The sequence below is a fragment of the Triturus cristatus genome, chromosome 11 (genome assembly GCF_964204655.1).
Source record: "Triturus cristatus chromosome 11, aTriCri1.1, whole genome shotgun sequence".
Lineage (NCBI taxonomy): Eukaryota > Metazoa > Chordata > Amphibia > Caudata > Salamandridae > Triturus > Triturus cristatus.
Window position 1 is genome coordinate 269,593,287 of NC_140594.1, and position 17,955 is coordinate 269,611,241.

The following is a 17,955-nucleotide window of genomic DNA, read 5'->3' on the forward strand; positions in this document are numbered from 1 at the left end:
TACCATGTGAAAATGGTCTGAATGTATGTATGTATGTATTGAGAGGCCGGAGGTCTAGAATGGGTCGTAGAGTCTCGTCTCTTTTTGGTATCAGAAAGTACAGAGAGTAGACCTCTAAATTTTGTTGATTGATGGGGACCTGCTCTATAGCCTGTTTTATTACCTCTTGTTTGAGCAATGTGGTGTGTTCTTGCGACATTGTACGGTGCCTGGGTGGAATATTTGGGGGGGGGGTGGATGTTAATTCGAGACAGTACCCTGACCGAATAATTTGGGTCACCCATTTGTCTGATGTTATGGTCTCCCAGGTTTGAAAGAAGTTTTGTAGTCTGCCCCCGACTGGAGTGGAATGGTCTGGGGGGAGCGGGGGAAAGTCATTGTGTGGGCGGTGTGGCAGAACGGGCGGTGTTAGTATTGCCCCTGCCCTTATTATTGTTTCCTCTATATCCACCTCTTTGATAGCCCTTTGTGAAGGTAGTCTTAGGAGGGGACTTGTAGGATGTGGAGGCGTTATCGGCAGAGTAGCCCCTGACAGTGCCTCGAAAGGAGGAGCGGCGAAAAGAGCGTCTAGGAGGGTGGGACTGTAATGCTCCCATAGACTTCACCGTATCTGTATCTTTTTTCATTTTTTCCAGGGCTTTGTCTACTTTTGGGCCAAATAAGTGTTGCTGGTCAAAAGGGTGGTTTAGTATAGATGCTTGTACCTCTGGCTTAAACCTGAGATTCTGAGCCAGGCGTGGCGGCGAAGCAGAACACTGGTGTTTATAGCCCTGGAAGCTGTGTCTGCTGCGTCAAGTGCACATTTAATAGAGGTGTTGGTAATGGTCTTTCCCTCTTGTATTAGTTCATGAGCCCTATTTTTATATTTTTCTGGGAGATGTTGCATGATAGTCTCCAGCTCATCATAGTGCGCTCTGTCGTACCTTGCCAACAGCGCTTGCGTGTTGGCGATACGCCACATATTGGCAGCTTGCGAGGCAGTGCGTTTGCCTGACGCGTCTAGGAGCTTGGACTCCTTATCAGGTGGTGGAGCTTCACCCGATGACTGAGAATTGGACCGCTTCCTAGCTGTGGATACCACTAATGAGTCTAAGGGTGCAGGTCCTTTAATATAGGCAGGATCTCTGGGGGCGGCCTTATATTTTTTCTCTATTCTGGGGTTTAAGACCCTAGCCCTGACTGGGTCTTTGAAAACCTCTGCCGCATGTTTGGTCACCCCTTTAAGCATGGGTAGTATGGCAGTAGATTTATCTGCGATGTCAAAGGTATCAAGTAGGAAGTCTTCCTCAACTGGATCAGTGTGTAACTCCACCCCATGATAATGTGCCGCCCGTTGTAACAAGTGGTGGAACCCCAAGGAGTCCTCTGGTGGAGATGGCCTGGATGGATAAAGATCATCCTGAGGTACATCTGGGACATCTGGATTATGATAATCCTCCCATGGGTCTGGTGTTACTGGAGGGGTGGGGTCTTGTGGGGCATCTGTTGGATCATAGTATGGATCCCCTTGGTCATCAGGGTCTGGAGACGGGGTTGGAGAGCGATGAGGCAAGGGTGGAGAAGGTGGAGGGGGCGGAGATGGAGAGGGTGGAGGAGGTGGAGGTGGTGGGGAAGGTACTCTGAAAGGGTATGTGGCAGAGTCCTTCCGTTTTGGCGGTGGAGGAGGAGCTGGTTTGTCTAAATGTCTTTTCTTTGAAGACAAAGTCAAATGTCCAGTCTTTGGATCCTTTGTTAAAGTCTTTTGTAGAGGATCTGGCGTGAATAGTTCCTCCGGCACCAATTGATCTGTTGGCACAGATGTTTTCGGGGCCGACGGCTTCTTTGGTTAATCTGTGCCATGCTTTTTCTGGGCCTCTGATTTTTTGTTCGGTGCCGAGGCAGGTTTCGGCACGGGAGTTTCGGCGCTGAGGGATTTACGTTTGGTCAGCACCGAGAGGTCAGGTTTCGACACCGATGGCTTCGGAACGAAGTTTGGTGTGGTTTTCGGCACCGCTAGTAGGCTGGCTCGAGCCCGAGCCGCTGGAAGACTTATGATGCTTCTTCACCGGGCCCGAAGGTGGGGTGATGGAAGCGGTATGTTTGGTTTTGCCTAGGCCCGGAGGTGAAGGTGTAACCGGAGTCTCTTTCGGTGTGGGAGTGGGAGGGGGTAGAGTACTCACGACCCTCTGCGCCGGTGAGATCTCCTCCACGTCGGAGTCGTCGGCCTCGGAAGCGCTGACGAGGTCGTCATCCTGTTCGGTGTGCTGCTGTCCCGAAGCTTCGATGTCTTCTCCGAAGATGTCAGGTGGAGCCGAGGTCGAGGAGTGCGCCATGGTGAGTCTAGCTCTTCGATCCCGAATAGTCTTTTTCGATCGAAAAGACTTGCAGGCGGGGCAGTCTCGGGCCTCGTGTTCGGGAGAGAGGCAGAGGTTGCACACCTGATGTAAATCGGTGTGGGGAAATTTAGACCCACATTTAGGGCACTTCTTAAAGGGAGTCCTTTCCATCGGCCGAGACCGGAGTCGAGATAGGCCCGAAGGCCGCGGCCGATGCCTGGAATCGAAGAAGTGCCGAAGAGAGAGATAAAGAAGATGATTTTGTCTGAAGAATCTCGATGGACGAGGATTTTTCGCAGAAGGTCGAACTGGAGAGGTTCGAAGCCGGAGCACGAAGTATTACATCCGAGCCCGATGGCGGAAAAAAACAATCTGAGGATGGAGCCGAAGCCCATGCGCAGTACGGACCGAAGGAGGAGTCACCGAACTCGTGACTTCCAAACACTGTCCAAGAAGAAAAACAAACTGCAAACATCCGGGCCCAACACCAGATGGCGATCTATGCACAGTGTATAATCTGCAGCTCATATGCCTCGAACATAGGATTTATCATGTGTAAGCTAATCTACTCTGGTGATGAAGGAAGCTGGCTCTGTATATAATATACCAAACAGAGGTATACTGTGTGGAGAGCCCAGGTATCCCTTACTAGTGGACATGGCTTGCTTTACAATCCCAAGGTGCTCTTTTTGTGGTGGTGTGGTCGAGCAACCTTAGGCTAATCAAGGAGGAGAGTTAGACATTTGTTGCATACATAGCCAGTAAATGACACACACAAATCCAGTAAGGAGATCCACACCAATGTAGAAAATAACACATATTTTTATTTAATTTCTAGCGCCAAGAGCTTCGTTATTGGGTGGGTACTTTTTTGAATTGCAGTTTTGAAGAAAACCAGTAAATATACATGTATTGACTCTAATGCGATAATGTGTATCCTCTGGGGAAAACACATATACTGCATTTGGGCACTTGTCAGCGACTTACAGAACCAATCTTCTGGAGTTAAGCTAAGTACCGGGCAAGGTTCAAGACAGCACCAAGAGGTCAACTCAGAAGGCACTGTGCTGTCCACGTGTAGAGATGCTTTTTGGCATCAGGTGTCCCATTGGTATTAATGGTTAACAGTCCTGGGACACAGGTGCTGCAAGTAAGGACTAGGGGGCCAGTCTGGCTCAACCAACAGGGGGGACGCAGTCTCACGAAGCTCGGGCATGTAGTGACACCTTCTGTCCACCTCCAGCTGACTGTATACAGTAAGCCACTAGGTAGTTACACCATGCACAGAGTCCAGAGATTCCCCCAGAAGTGTACAAGGCTCAATGCAAACCCAAAGTGCTCTATCTGTGGTAGTGTGGGCAAGCAGCCTTAGGCCTAACACAGAGGAGTGTAAGACATTTGTGGTGAATACAATGAAAACTAAATGCCACATGACTCAAAGGGTAATCAACACCAATTTTATATAAAAATAAGCTTTGTTTGATTTTCATTTTAAAACTAATATCTTCGCAAAAAGGAATTTATGTTTTGCAGGAAAAATACTTTAGTCTTTGAAAATTGCACTAAGTGTCAACTTTTGAAACCGTTCCAAGTTAACCCATGGAGGAAACCAACAATGCGTTTAAGGGTACGTACCCCACGTACAGTTCCAGTCTCAGGGGTTTACGGTCAACAGAGGGCAAGGTTCAGGTAAGCACAAAGTCTGCATCACCAGCAGCATTGGGGCAGCCGGGTGCAGAGGTCAAATTTGAAAATGAGCCCCTTGCGTTTCAATGGAGACAAGCAAATTTGTTGCAGGGGGCAAGCTTCGGGGGTTAGAGAAAGCATGGTGGCAGCTACAAGGCAGCACAAAACATACACGATCAGCTGCACAGGGGTGGCCGGGTGCAAATACAGCGTCGGCCGCCCAAAGCTTTTCAATGGAGACACAAGGTTGGACAAATAGGCAGCAGACGTCAAGCCAGAGGATGCATGAAGGAAACCAGCGACAGCAGAGGCAAGATGAGGTGTTGTGGGTCTTAGGGACACAGTCGGTCGAGCTCCCCACGGCCCAGAGGGTTTGGGTTCAGGGGTGTCCTTTGATGTCAGATTCTTCTCACCGGAGCCGGTCGCGGTTGGGGGAGCCTTTGGATTCACACTGCAGGCTTCATTATGGAGTCCAGGAGGGGTAGGTCAATGCTGAACTTGGACTACGGATCGCTGGGGAACCTTTTTTGGACCAGTGGGCGTCGGGTGCAGAGTAGTCAGGAGTAGCGGTTCCAAGGGCACCAGAGTCCTTTGTCTTTGTTTCTTGGGGACAAGTCCGCTGTCCTCAGGAGTTCTGGTCTTTATCGAAGGAAGGCAATCTTTCTCAGGTTCTGGAGGTCACTGGCTGCAGGACAGCAGTACTTTCTTTTGCAGGGTCTTTTAAGCTGCAGACAGGCTTGAAGGGTTGGGGCCAAGCCAGTGGGCGTCGACAGTCTTCTCTGCATGGTGTATTCTTAGTCCTTCTTAGGTCGGCAGAAACTAGTTTCAGGATCTGGGGACGCCGCCTAAATACTAAATTTAGAGACGTTTTAGAGGAGTAGCAGGTAGGGCCTTTGAGCACCTTACCTGGGGTCTCTACACCCAAAATTATGCCACACCCCTGTGGGAGGGTGCTAGTCCTAGCACTGATTGGAGGAGTCCCCTCCCCCCCCCCCATCTTCAAGATGGCGAGGACTGAAAGGTGTACTTCACCTCACCTTCTTCACCTTATGGGGGAGTTGGCAAAGGTGGGCACACTTCCTATTCTTTCTTGATTTCCGGCCCAAAGTGGGGGTTAAACAGGGGGATGCCATCTGCTGCTAGCAGCAGAAGTTGGGGGTCGCCTTACAAATACGGCAGGCCTTTGAAGCTTCCCTCTCTAGCATGTGCCCATACTGGGGAGGAGGAATGTGCTTCTGGTCCAAGAAAGTGGGGGCTCTTGACCCAGGGGTCCAGAAACATGCATAGTGGTGATAGGCTGGGTAAAGTCAGTCTATGACCACACCAGGGCTGGTAGGTTTCCAGGGGGTACCTCTGAGGTGACCACTGAGTGCATGTTTCTGGCTCTCTACCAAGGGGTCCAGAAACATGGCTGGTGGTAGCTGGCTGCCGACAGCCAGTCAGTGACCCCACCAGTATTGGTAGGTTTTCAGGGGGCACCTCTGGGGTGCCCTCTGAGTACATGTTATAATAGATCCCACACTAGCATCAGTATGGATTTATTGTAAGTAGTAGTTTGGTACCAAACACTACTGTGTTCAGAGAAGTCATCATAGTGCTGTGGGACTCGAGTTGTCGAATTTCCAGCCCATGAACTCTCTATGGCTTCCTTGGCACTGACAATATCTAAGATTGGACATAAATATTGTTCGGGCGGATCTGTTCATGCCGATATGCCCACACCTGTGATATAGTGCACCCTGCCTTAGGGCTGTAATGCCTGCTAGAGCCTTAGGCAGTGCTAGTTGGCATGGCACACAAGTGCCATGTCAGCTTTGTCGTTTTGTCTGCACCAGGCCATGCATGCTGCAGTGACAGTCTGCATGGTCTAGGTGAGGAATCCCTATGGTTACCTCCTCAGTCCCTATGCCCCATGTACCATTTACTAGGGACCTACAGGGGGCCTGAAGGGCCAATTGTGGAAAATTGTTAGGGAAGAAGTACGGACACAGGGGACCTGATCGGCAGGGACCCTGTGCACAACAATCAAAACCACCTCAATACCAGGCAAAAAGTGGGGGCTAACCAGGTCAAAAGGGGGGCTTTCTCACAGTTCGCCTCTCCTGTGGCTGTGGGGCTCGGGTGCAGTGGTGTTTTGAGGCATCGAGTTTTCACTGCTGGAGAGTGGGCTGCACATAGAGGCTGCAGGAGACGACTGGTAATCTAGTCCAGGTAAATCCAAGATGGGGTTCAACTCTTGAGGGCCTCAGGACCTCACTGGCACCATTGGACCACTTTCACTCAGGCTGGGGGGGGCACTGGGGCAGTGGTGCTTTGCGGTGTAGAGTTTTCGGAGATCCGGAGTCCTTTTGGTTCTTCTTGCGTGCCTGCAGGTGAGCAGCTCCGCAACTCCATAGGAGATCCTGGTTGCTTCTTGAAGTGCTGGCAGTCCTCCCAGGCTTTTGGATGCAGAGCAGCTGCAGGACGTCGTCTTTGACGCACTGTGAGAAAGTGCCATCTTTCTTGCATGGTATGCCCCCACTTTTGCTGAATGGCTGATGTACTTTGACTGAGTGTGCCCTGGGCTCCTGCCAATCAAGTACCCAGGGCCTGTGTTCCTTCCCTAAAACTGCATGAAGCCTAAACCCAATTGGCATCTCTGGCCACATGTCAGCACCTGGTAAATGGTACCCTAGGTACCCAGGGCCCTGTAACCAGAAAAGGCCCCTAAGGGCTGCAGCACTTATTGTGCCACCATTAGAGGCCCTGTACCCTGACACACACACACTGCCTTTGCAGGCTGAGTGTCTTGGTGCAGAACAAAACCGAGTCGACATGGCACACATCCCTGTGTGCCATGCCCACAACACACACTACCCTGACATACCTCAGTCACCCCTCTAGCTGAGTGCCCTATGCCAGTGGTGTGGGTACAGGTGCATGAGCCATGTACCCCTACAGTACCCAGGTCCATTCCTGGGCACTGTAAGTGCAGTGCTGCCATTAAGAGTATATGGTGCTGGGAGGTCATCAACACGAACTCCACAGCACCATGATGGCTACATTGAAGACTGAGAAGTTTGGTATGAACCTTCTCAGCACATTAAACCCACACTGATGCCAGTGTGGGATTTAATGTAAGATGCACCACAGACGGCAACTTAGAGTTGCCCCCTGAACCTAACCTACAATCCACATCCTGTCTGAGAGGCTGCCACACAGCAGATATGTTGCTGGACCCCTGGGTAGAGTGCCATTCGCTCTCCTGGGCCTGCAACAATGCACATCCTGGGCGAGGTGCTAGGTCTCCTTCCCCAGGATGGGCAGGGGAAGCTTCAAAGGCATGCTTCCTTTGTGAGCTTCTCCAGGCCACTTGCTGTACTCAGCAACTGGCCCCCACCGGTTCAGACCCCCACTCTGGCGGGAATGCCCAAGTAAGGAAAGGGGGTGTGCCAGCCTCTGCCAACCCCACCCCTCAGGTGGGGGAGGTGAGGTGAAGCACAACTCCGGCCTCTCGCCATCTTGAAGATGGGGAGCCCTGCCCAATCAGGATTAGGCTCCTGTCCCCCTCCCCCTCCCACTGGAGAGTGGCAGGATAGGGGGTGTACCCACCCTAGGGAAGGGACCCATTGGTCCCTGACCTCTTACCTACCTGTAACGCCCCTAAATTTAGTATTTAGGGGCACCCTGAACCTTCCTTCCTCAGATCCCGAATCCGAAACAAGCAAGAAGAAAGAAGACCTGCCGTGCAGCTGTTAACAAGAGGACGACACCAACTGACTTGGCCCCAGCCCTACAAGCCTGTCAACCCTCGAACCGGCTCCTGCTGAAACCCGGCGTCTCCAGTGGTCAGCAACCTCAAAAACCCCAGAGGACCTGACTGCCTTGTGACTCTAAAAAGACTGGGACTCCCACGAGCAGTGGTTCTCCTCAAAGCAAGTAACAAGCCCCTGGTGCCAACCCGGAACAGCGACTCCTGCACATTCTGCAAGCGGCAAGCCTGGCCTGTGCCGGAGTGGACAAAGACCCCGAGGACGTCCCCCCCGGTGACTGTGACCAAGAATCCAGCACCCAAGGACCCACCTCAACGCTCCGGACGACGCCTGCAGCCTCAGAACCAGGGACCCCTCCAACCACGACCAGCTGAGGGTAAGATTTCCCGACGCGAAAAGACACCCCTGCACCCGGCGCCCTGTGGCCCCCTGTGCCCAGCTCCTGGGTACCTACCTAACCTACAGCTTCCCAACTTACCTCTCTAAGTGGTGGTTGCACCTGAAGAATCTTCGGCCCGTGTTTGCAGCCTTTGTTCCGTTTTGTAGCTTCTCTATTGAAATCCATTGAGCACCCGACGGCTCAAAAGCACCTGGCACCCAGCCGCCCGAGTGCCCCTGGGAGTGCAACCTCTGTCCTATATTTCTTCCCCACTTGCCCTGAGCAAGTGACCAGGAGCCCAGCTCCCACAGCCGCGTAGCCTGCCTGCTCTTAGCCACCAACCAAAGGCCCCCTGCCCACCATAGGATAACATTGGGCCTAACTCTCTCTGCACCCGGTTGCCCCTGTGCCGCTGAGGGTTTAACAACTTTACCTACCTGACCCTGGGAGACCCCCGAGTCTATGCCCAGAACCTTAACTCTGCCAGTCGAGTACTTACCCAAAAGCCGATAACTCACTTTTCCTCCATAGGGTAACATTGACTGGTTTCACTTAGAAATTCATCTAAGAGTCGAGTTTTGAAACTTTAAAATATTCACAAAAAATCAGCCGATCAACGAAAACGAAATAACTCGCCTGCCATCAGGAGAGATCCCAGTGCTGGATCTTGGTGCCCAGCACTGACCCTGAAAAGTAATTACAACCGTACTTACCGATAACTTGATTTTCCTCCATAGGATAACATTGCCTGGTTTTTGCCAGAAATTCATGTGTCGATTTTTGAAACTTACAAATATTCCTTAAAAATCGCCTGTGTAACAAAAACGATTTCTTTCAACTGTTTACAGGAAATACACCAGGGTTGAATCCAGGATCCAACCCGGAGTAAGAAAATCATACATAAAGTAACTAAAATTGCATTTACTTAAAAAGTCCCATTGTGCTCAATGTTATGATTGTGTTTGAATTGTGTTGCCTATTGCAACAACTGTAACTATTGCATTCAAAAGTCTATTGCCTATTGAAAGTATTTAACTAAAGCATCTCATTCTGAGAAAGTATATTTTGATACCTATTGTTGGTTCTACAAAAAAAAAAAAACTATATATTTTTTATATAAAAACAATTCATCTAGAGTTCAGTTCTTGAGTGTGTGAGACCATTTGCTGACCGAGTGTGTACAACAAATGCTTTACACTGTCCTCTGATACTGCCTTACTGCTCGACCAAGCAACCACTTTAGAGAGTAAGGTTATATCTAACTTTAGCCTCTGCCAAACCTCTGGGGACTGTGGACTCTGCACACTGAACCTTACTTTGGTGCAGTATATACAGAGCCACTTTCTTACACGCACACGTCGGGGACAGCAGGCAGGCAGGCTGACAGGATTAGCACAAAGTCAGTCGCTGCACCTCAGTTCTTGCTTTTCGCAGCACTTCAGTGTTCTTTTCAAGTCGGTAGAATCTGCTTTCCTGGTGCCAGGGGTTCCCCTAAATACTAAATATAGGGGCATAAGGGGTGGAAAAGGGTGTTAGCCAATGACCTACTTACCCTTGGGGTCACTACACCACTCTATATGACCACTTCCTGTGGAAAGTGGGCATGACCCTGGCACAGAGTTCTTAAATCTGCCACCACCAATAGGATGGCATTTTCCTAATGGGGGGGGGGGGGGGGGCACAACAGGCAGCTCACCTTTGGACTTAGGGGTGTGGCTGGCCTGGTAGTGCACCACACCTCCCTGCATATCTAATTTCCTGCGTGCCCTGGTGCCAAATGGGCCCAGGGAAGGGGGCTGGTGTTTCCCTGGTCTGGGGAAGCCCTAATCACATATCAAAGGCGTTAGATTAATGAGCTATTCTGCTTGGAGGAGGTGACAACACCTCCGGCAAGAGCAGGCATTGTTTCTGCCCTCAGAGAGCGTAGGCTCCCACCTGCAGGGGGTTGAAAATCTGTCTATGGTGCAGGCTGGTTTACACCAGTCGGCCAGCACACTACAAGCTGCTGGGTTTTCATGGGGCATCTCTAAGGGGCCCTCTGGTTGCATGCATTAATAAATCCACCACTGGAAACAGGTTTACTAATACAAGGTGTTTGATACCAAACATCATAGATTTCAGTGAAGCCATCATGTAGCTGGAAAACTTGTTTTTATCAGTGTCCAGCACCTGCACTTAAAATGACTTCCCTGTTCACTTGTGACATTTAAGAATTGGCTTAGACGTCAAAGGGGCATTTCTGCTCATGCAAATATGTCCACACATGTTGTATAGTGTGCTCAGCCTTAGGGCTGTAAGGCCTGCTGTAGGGGTGGCTTACCGCTTGCAGTGTCTGAATGCATGGTACACAGGGATGTGTGCAATGTAGTATTTTCACTTTTATCTGTACCAAGACACGCAGCCTGCAATGGAGGTCTGCAAGAGTCATGTGAGAGGTCCCTTAGGGTGGCACAATACATGCTGCAGCCCTTAGGGACCATGTCCTGGGACTCGTGGTACAATTTACTAGGGACTTACAGGAGTGCTAAAGGTATCGCCAATTGAGGGAACAGTTGTACAGTTTTAGGGAAAGAGATCTGGCATTGGGGCCCCAGACAGCGGGAACCCAGTGCACTTTTTGTCAAAATTGCATCAAATACCAGGCAAAAAGTGGGGGTGACCATGTCAAAAAGGGGCACTTTCCTACAGGCATGATCAGTAGAAACGTATGCCAAGAGGCTGTAGATCCTAGAGGAGTGTACCCAGATTTAGTAATTCTGGGTGAGGGGTGAATCTGTGTATCTAGCGTGTTGTGTAGTCTTTTAGATTTATCAGTGTAACTAGTTCTGTTGGGCATCTGCCATAAAGTGACAATTTTCAAATATAATAACAGATTTTGTAATACGGCAAAAAACAAGGTATCACTCAATTATTGAGGTTCCAACTCCTCAACTTGTAATAATTGATGTAAAACCATTGATAGGTGCAAGTCGGGCGAACAGGTTACATACATGAGCAGAGGGTGCCTTAAGTGTATGATAAAATATAGGTGCCATGGATGGAGTATCATGGAATTAGTTATTTTACATCTGGATCCTGTTTAAACAAAAATGTGATATTCCTCTGCATTGAACTGTGAAAGGCAAATGCTACTTACCAGTATGCATCTGTTCTTGGCATGTAGAGCTGCAGATCTACACACTGTGCATAGATCGCCATCTGGTGTTGGGCCCGGATTTTTGCAGTTGTTTTTCCTCTTGGAAAGTCTTTGGAAGACACGAGGTATGTGACTCCTCCTTTGGATCGTATTGCTCATGGGCTTCGGCTCCATCCTCAGATTGTTTTTTGCCAGCAGGGAAAGATGGAGCGTAGTAATAACAGTGAAGATGCCCATGTGTGTTGTATCTAAATAAGATAGACTGGAACAGATAAAGTTAGCCGGGGAGGCGGGTGGGAGTGTGTAGATCTGCAGCTCTACATGCCAAGAACAGATGCATACTGGTAAGTAGCATGTGCTGTTCGAGGCATATGAGCTGCAGATTACACACTGTGCATAGATTATAAAGCAGTACCCATCCTTAGCGGCGACCACCCGTATCTGTTGCAGTGGTTTGAAATAATGTTTTGAGTACAGCCTGGCCCACACTAGCCTGTTGCTTAGTTTGCACATCTACACAATATTGTTTAGTGAAAGTGTGCGGTGTTGACCATGTAGCTGCACTGCAGATATCATCTAATGGGATGTTCCCTAAAAATGCCATTGAAGCCCCTATTTTACGTGTAGAGTGGGCTTTAGGGGGAACGGATAGCGTTTGTTTTGCTTTGTGGTAGCAAATCTGAATGCATTTGACAATCCACCTAGCTATCCTCGACTTGGAGATGGGGTTGCCTTTGTGTGGTGGTGAGAAAGAGACAAACAGTTGATTGGTCTTATGAAAAGGTTGTGTTCTCTTGATGTAGTAGAATAAGGCTCGTTTGACATCTAATGTGTGAAGAGCTCTTTCTGCAACGGTCTGTGGTTGCGAGAAGAATACTGGTAGTTCTACAGATTGGTTTAGGTGGAAAGGAGAAATGACTTTAGGGAGGAATTTTGGGTTGGTACGGAGAACAACCTTGTTATGGTGCATTTGGAGAAAAGGTTCTTGAATGGTAAGTGCTTGTATCTCACTGACCCTTCTGAGGGAAGTGATGGCTACAAGAAAGGCAGTTTTCCATGTTAGGAATTGAAGTTCACATTTGTATAGAGGTTCAAAGGGAGGCCCCATTAGTCTAGGCTTTAATGGCAGGTACTCTAAAAAGTGATAGATGTTGCCTGTTTTGTAGATAAGCTGCTATGGCTGCAAGGTGCAGTCTAATGGACGAATAGGCTAGATTGCATCTTTGTAGGTGTAGTAAATAGCCTATGATGTGTTGAATGGATACATCTAGGGAATTGATGGTATTGTGACAATAGACAACAAAACGTTTCCACTTGGCTGCGTAGCACGCTCTAGTGGTGGGTCGTCTAGCTTCTTTAATGTCGTTCATGCAGTCAGGGGGAAGATTTAGATAACCGAATTCTAGGATTTCAGGAGCCAGATCGCAAGGTTGAGCTGAGCTGGGTCCGGGTGCCTGATCTCTCCATGGTTCTGGGTTAACAGGTGTGGAGAGAGGTGTAACTTTTGGGGCGGTACTACAGATAGTTCCAGCAGTGTGGTGTACCACGGTTGTCTGGCCCAAGTTGGAGCTACTAGGATTAGTATGAGGGAGTGTTGATGTAGTTTGCGCACCACTAATGGAATGAGTGGGAGAGGCGGAAAAGCGTATGCAAATCTGCCTGACCAGTTCATCCAGATCGCATTGCCTTTGGACAATGGGTGTGGATATCTGGCGGCGAAGCTTGGGCATTTGGCGTTTTCGTGGGTGGCGAAGAGGTCTATCTGTGGATGCCCCCACATTTGAAAGTACGGGTGAAGAACTTGCGGGTGGCGTTCCCACTCGTGGAGATGTTGCATTTGTCTGCTGAGCAGATCTGCCTTAGTGTTTTGGACTCCTGGGACATGTTGGGCTAGGAGAAAGATTTTCTGGGGTATGGCCCATCTCCATATGCTCTGTGCTAGCTGAGAGAGCTGTGGAGAGTGTGTGCCGCCTTGTTTTTGTATATAGTACATGGCTGTCATGTTGTCTGTGCGGACTAGGACTGCCTTGCCTGAAATCTGTCTGAGAAAAGATTTTAGGGCTAAAAAGATGGCTAGTAACTCCAGATGGTTGATGTGAAGTAACTTTTGTTGAGGTGTCCATCTGCCCCGAATGGTGTGATGTAATAGGTGAGCTCCCCAGCCGGAGAGCGATGCGTCCGTTGTCAGTACTATCTGAGGAACCGGGTCCAGGAACGGTCGCCCTTTGGAAAGGTTTTTGGTGGTCCACCACTGCAGAGAGCGATGGGTACGACCGTCTACCAACACCAGATCTGTTAAGTGACCCTGGGCCTGGTTCCATTGGCGCGCTAAGCACTCTTGGAGAGGACGCATCTGGAGTCTTGCGTGAGGTACTATGAATATGCAAGAGGCCCTCATCCCTATTAGTTGCATGAACACTCGAGCTGGAAGAGAGTGTTGTGGCTGAAATTTGGCGCGTAGAGCCTGAATGTTTGCTATCCTGGCAGGAGTGGGGTAGGCTAGCGCTCTTGAGGTGTCTATAGTGACACCCAGATATTGTTTTACGTGGGACGGTTGGAGATGGGACTTTGCGTGGTTTACTGTGAAGCCCAGTTGGTGAAGTAGCTGGATAGTGGTGTGCGTGTGTTGTACACACTGGTTTTATGAACTGGCTTTTATTAGCCAGTCATCTAGGTATGGGAAGACATGGATGTGTTGTCTCCGCAGGTGTGCTGTCACTACTGCTAGGCACTTGGTGAATACTTGTGGTGCTGTTGTGACTCCAAAACGGGAGTACTTTGAATTGGTAGTGTTGGCTGTCCACTACAAATCTGAGGAACTTCCTGTGAGCGTTGTGCACAGGAATGTGGAAATAGGCGTCTTTGAGGTCTAAAGTGGTCAGGAAATCTTTGTGGGAGAGCAGTGGAAGCACCTGCTGAAGTGTTACCATGTGAAAATGGTCTGAGTGTATGTATCTGTTTAGGGGCCTGAGGTCTAGGATGGGCCGTAGAGTCTCGTCCCTTTTTGGTATGAGAAAATATAGGGAGTAGACCCCCATATTTTGTTGGTTGGTAGGAACCTGTTCTATTGCCCCCTTTTGTAGGAGGGATATTACCTCCTGCTTTAGTAGTGTTAGATGTTCCTGTGACATTGGGCGTTGTCTGGGTGGAATGTTTGGGGGGGGTAGATATTAGTTCTAGGCAGTAGCCTGACCGAATTATTTGTGTTACCCATTTGTCTGAGGTGATGGTAGTCCAGACAGGAAGGAAATTTTGGAGTCTGCCCACGACCGGAGTGGGATGGTCTGGGGGGAATGGAGGGGAGTCATTGGGCAGGTGCGGAGGTAGAGCGGGCGGTGTTTGTCTTGCCTCTGCCTTTATTATTGTTGCCTCTGTAGCCACCTCTTTGGTAACCCCTTGCAAAGATGGATTGGGTAGGGGCCTTATATGAAGTGGAAGCGGTGCCAGAGGAGTAGCCTCTGGATGTGCTCCGAAAGGAAGAGCTGCAAAAGTAGCGCCTGGGAGGGTGTGATTGTAAGGCTCCCATTGACTTCGCAGTATCGGTGTCTTATTTCATTTTTTCTAGGGCCTCATCCACTTTTGGGCCGAACAGATGTTCCTGGTCAAAGGGGTGGTTTAGGATGGAAGCTTGTACTTCTGGTTTAAAACCTGAGATCCTTTGCCAGGCATTGCGACGGAGGAGGATGCTGGTATTAATGGCTCTGGAGGTGGTGTCAGCTGCATCTAGGGCACAGCGGATGGAGGTATTGGTAATGGTTTTGCCCTCCTGAATTAACTAATTTGCCCTATTTTTATATTGGTCAGAGAGGTGTTGCATTATGGCTTCTAGTTCGGCATAATGGGCCCGGTCGTATCTTGCCAGTAGCGCTTGTGTATTAGCAATGCGCCATATGTTGGCAGCTTGAGATGCAGTGCGCTTGCCCGATGCGTCCAAGAGTTTTGACTCTTTATCAGGTGGTGGTGCCTCGCCTGATGCTTGGGAGTTTGCCCGCTTTCGTGCTGTAGACACTACTAGGGAATCTAGTGGTGCTGGCCCTCTGATGTAGGCAGGATCTGTCGGGGCGGCTTTATATTTTTGTCTATGCGCGGGTTAATGACCCCGGCTCTGACTGGGTCTTTAAAGACCTCCGGCGCGTGTTTGACAACTCCTTTGAGCATGGGCAGTATGGAGGTGGCCCTATGCGTGGTGTCAAAAGTATCGAGAAGGAAGTCCTCCACGGGTGTCGGTATGGAGATCCACCCCGTGATAGTGTGCAGCCCTTTGGAGTAAGTGGTTGAACCCTGAGTCTTCTGGTGGGGATGGTCTCGAAGGGTAGAGATCATCTTGCGGGACGTTAGGAATGTCAGGGATGTTAGTCGTCCCATGGGTCTGGGGAGCCTGTGGGAGTGGGGCCCCTGTAGGTAGGTCATGGGGTATGTCCCCTATGTCCTCCTAGACATAATCATCATCATCACCCGGAGAGGGTGTGGGGGGGGAGACGGAGGAGGTGTAGGAGGGGAAGATGGAGGGGGTGGAGGAGCTGGTGAAGGCATCCTGAAAGGGGAGGTCGCAGAGTCCTTCCTCTTTGGAGGTGGAGCTGGGGCAGGCTTTTCCAGCTGTCTCTTTTTGATGCTGAGCATCAAATGTCCGGTTTTAGGGTCCTTGATCAATGTCTTTTGCAAAGGATCAGGTGTAAAAAGTTCTTCCGAGGGTGGTTTGTCCGTGGGTGCCAAAGGCATCGGGCCGTAGGTTCTCATTTTAGAGTCTGCGCTAGTCCGCTGTTTGGAACTATGCGGCCTGGTAAGGGCTGTTTGTTTATTCGGTGCCGAGATGGTTTTCGGCTTCGAGCTATCGGTGTCGGAGGCCTTGGGTCTTCTGCTCGGTTCCGGGGATAGTGTCGGTACCGAGGAGGTGGAGCTGGTTTTCGACGCCGAGTGTTTCAGTATGGAGCTCGGTGCCGAAGGGGGAGGCCATTTTCTTTTTGGGCGTCGGTGCGGAGGAGTGCTTCTCGGCACCGACGGTGGGCTGGCTTGAGCCGGAGCCGCCGGAAGGCTTAATAGGCTTCTTTACCGGTCCCGAAGGTGCGGTGTGGGAAGCAGTGTCTTTGGTCTTGCCTAGGCCTAGAGGCGAAGGTGTGACCGAAGCCTTTTTCGGTGCCGTCGAGGGTGTGGGGAGAGGGGCTTCGGTACTCACGACCCTCTGTGCCGGAGTGATGTCCTCCACATCTGAATCGTCTGCTTCGGAGGCGCTGACGAGGCCCTCATCGGTGTGGTGTTCTTCTGGAGCGTTGATGCCTTCCCCGAAGATGTCGTCTGGAATCGCCGTCGACGAGTGTGCCATGGTTCTTCGTGCCCTTCGGTCTCAAATGGTTTTCTTGGACCGGAAGGACTTGCACGCCGGACAGTCTCGAGCCTCGTGTTCAGGGGAGAGGCAGAGGTTACATACTTAGTGAAGGTCGGTGTGGGAGAATTTGGACCCACATCGAGGGCACTTCTTGAAGGGAGTCCTTTCCATTAGCCAGGACCGGAGCTTGGGTAGGCCCGAAGGCCGTCGTCGACGACTGGAATCGAAGGTCTTGATCGATGAGAGCCGCGCCGAGTGTGAAGATCACAATCGAAAACAATACGGCGAAGTGGGGTGAGGATTGCGCGTTGATAGAAGAACTGGAAACTGTACGGAACCGGAGCGCGAAGATTACATCCGAGCCCGATGGCGGAAAAAACCAATCTGAGGATGGAGCCGAAGCCCATGCGCAATACGATCCAAAGGAGGAGTCACATACCTCGTGACTTCCAAAGACTTTCCAAGAGGAAAAACAACTGCAAACATCCGGGCCCAACACCAGATGGCGATCTATGCACAGTGTGTAATCTGCAGCTCATATGCCTCGAAAAATATTTTATGTGACCAATATACTAGACACTTTGCCACCTTATCAGATACACTTATGCTATTAAGTATTACTACATCTACGATGTGATTTGGTGATGACTCCACTTCACAAAGTGCTGCATAACTGTGATAACCGACTACGTATTGTTTCTTTGTTTGAAAAACAACGAAATAGGGCTAAAGAGTCTGATAGCGTTCAATTGAAAAAAATATATAAAACATGATCTAAAAGACATCAAGCCCAGCTCAATATAACCAGATTTATGATATTTTTACTTTTTGGAAAAGAAAAACGTTTATAAAAGAAAAATAAATTCATCAGGCTTTAAGAATTAATAGTCACAGGAGTAAAGTGGGCATTGGTTTCTGGCACTAGTTTTTGGAAAGAATCAACAAATGGGCAGACAAAAAAAATAAAAAATACTATACAGAATCAATACTGAGTATGAGAAAAACAGACACTCTAACAGAGGATTTCAGGAGTTCAACTGCTTCTCGTTTAAAGCTCAATATAAGAAAAAATAAAATTTAAAAAAGCTTACAGGTGTATGCTATCTAAAACAAAAAACAGCAGATTACAGGCTCTCTGTGCCTATAGCTGAGTTAACATACAGTTTAATACAATTATAGACGGTGACAAAATGGTTGTTTCCACCCAAGATGGAAAATCCGAAGTGGGATCCTAAGGGTTCCCTTAGAAATTAAGACTTACCAGGGGAACAACAGCCCTAATTTGCTTGATTAGCACTCATTTCCTCATGGTATTTCACCCAGAGACCCCACTTACTTTCAGAAGGTTGAGTGTCACTGCGATT

The 17,955-nt window shown here is 49.5% G+C and overlaps 1 protein-coding gene across 5 annotated transcripts in view; it reads right to left on the reverse strand.

Annotated features, from left to right (window-relative positions):
* MORC2 (MORC family CW-type zinc finger 2) overlaps positions 1–17,955 on the reverse strand; it is a 403,660-nt gene that overhangs the window by 252,829 nt on the left and 132,876 nt on the right. The gene's annotated exons all lie outside the window — the stretch shown is intronic.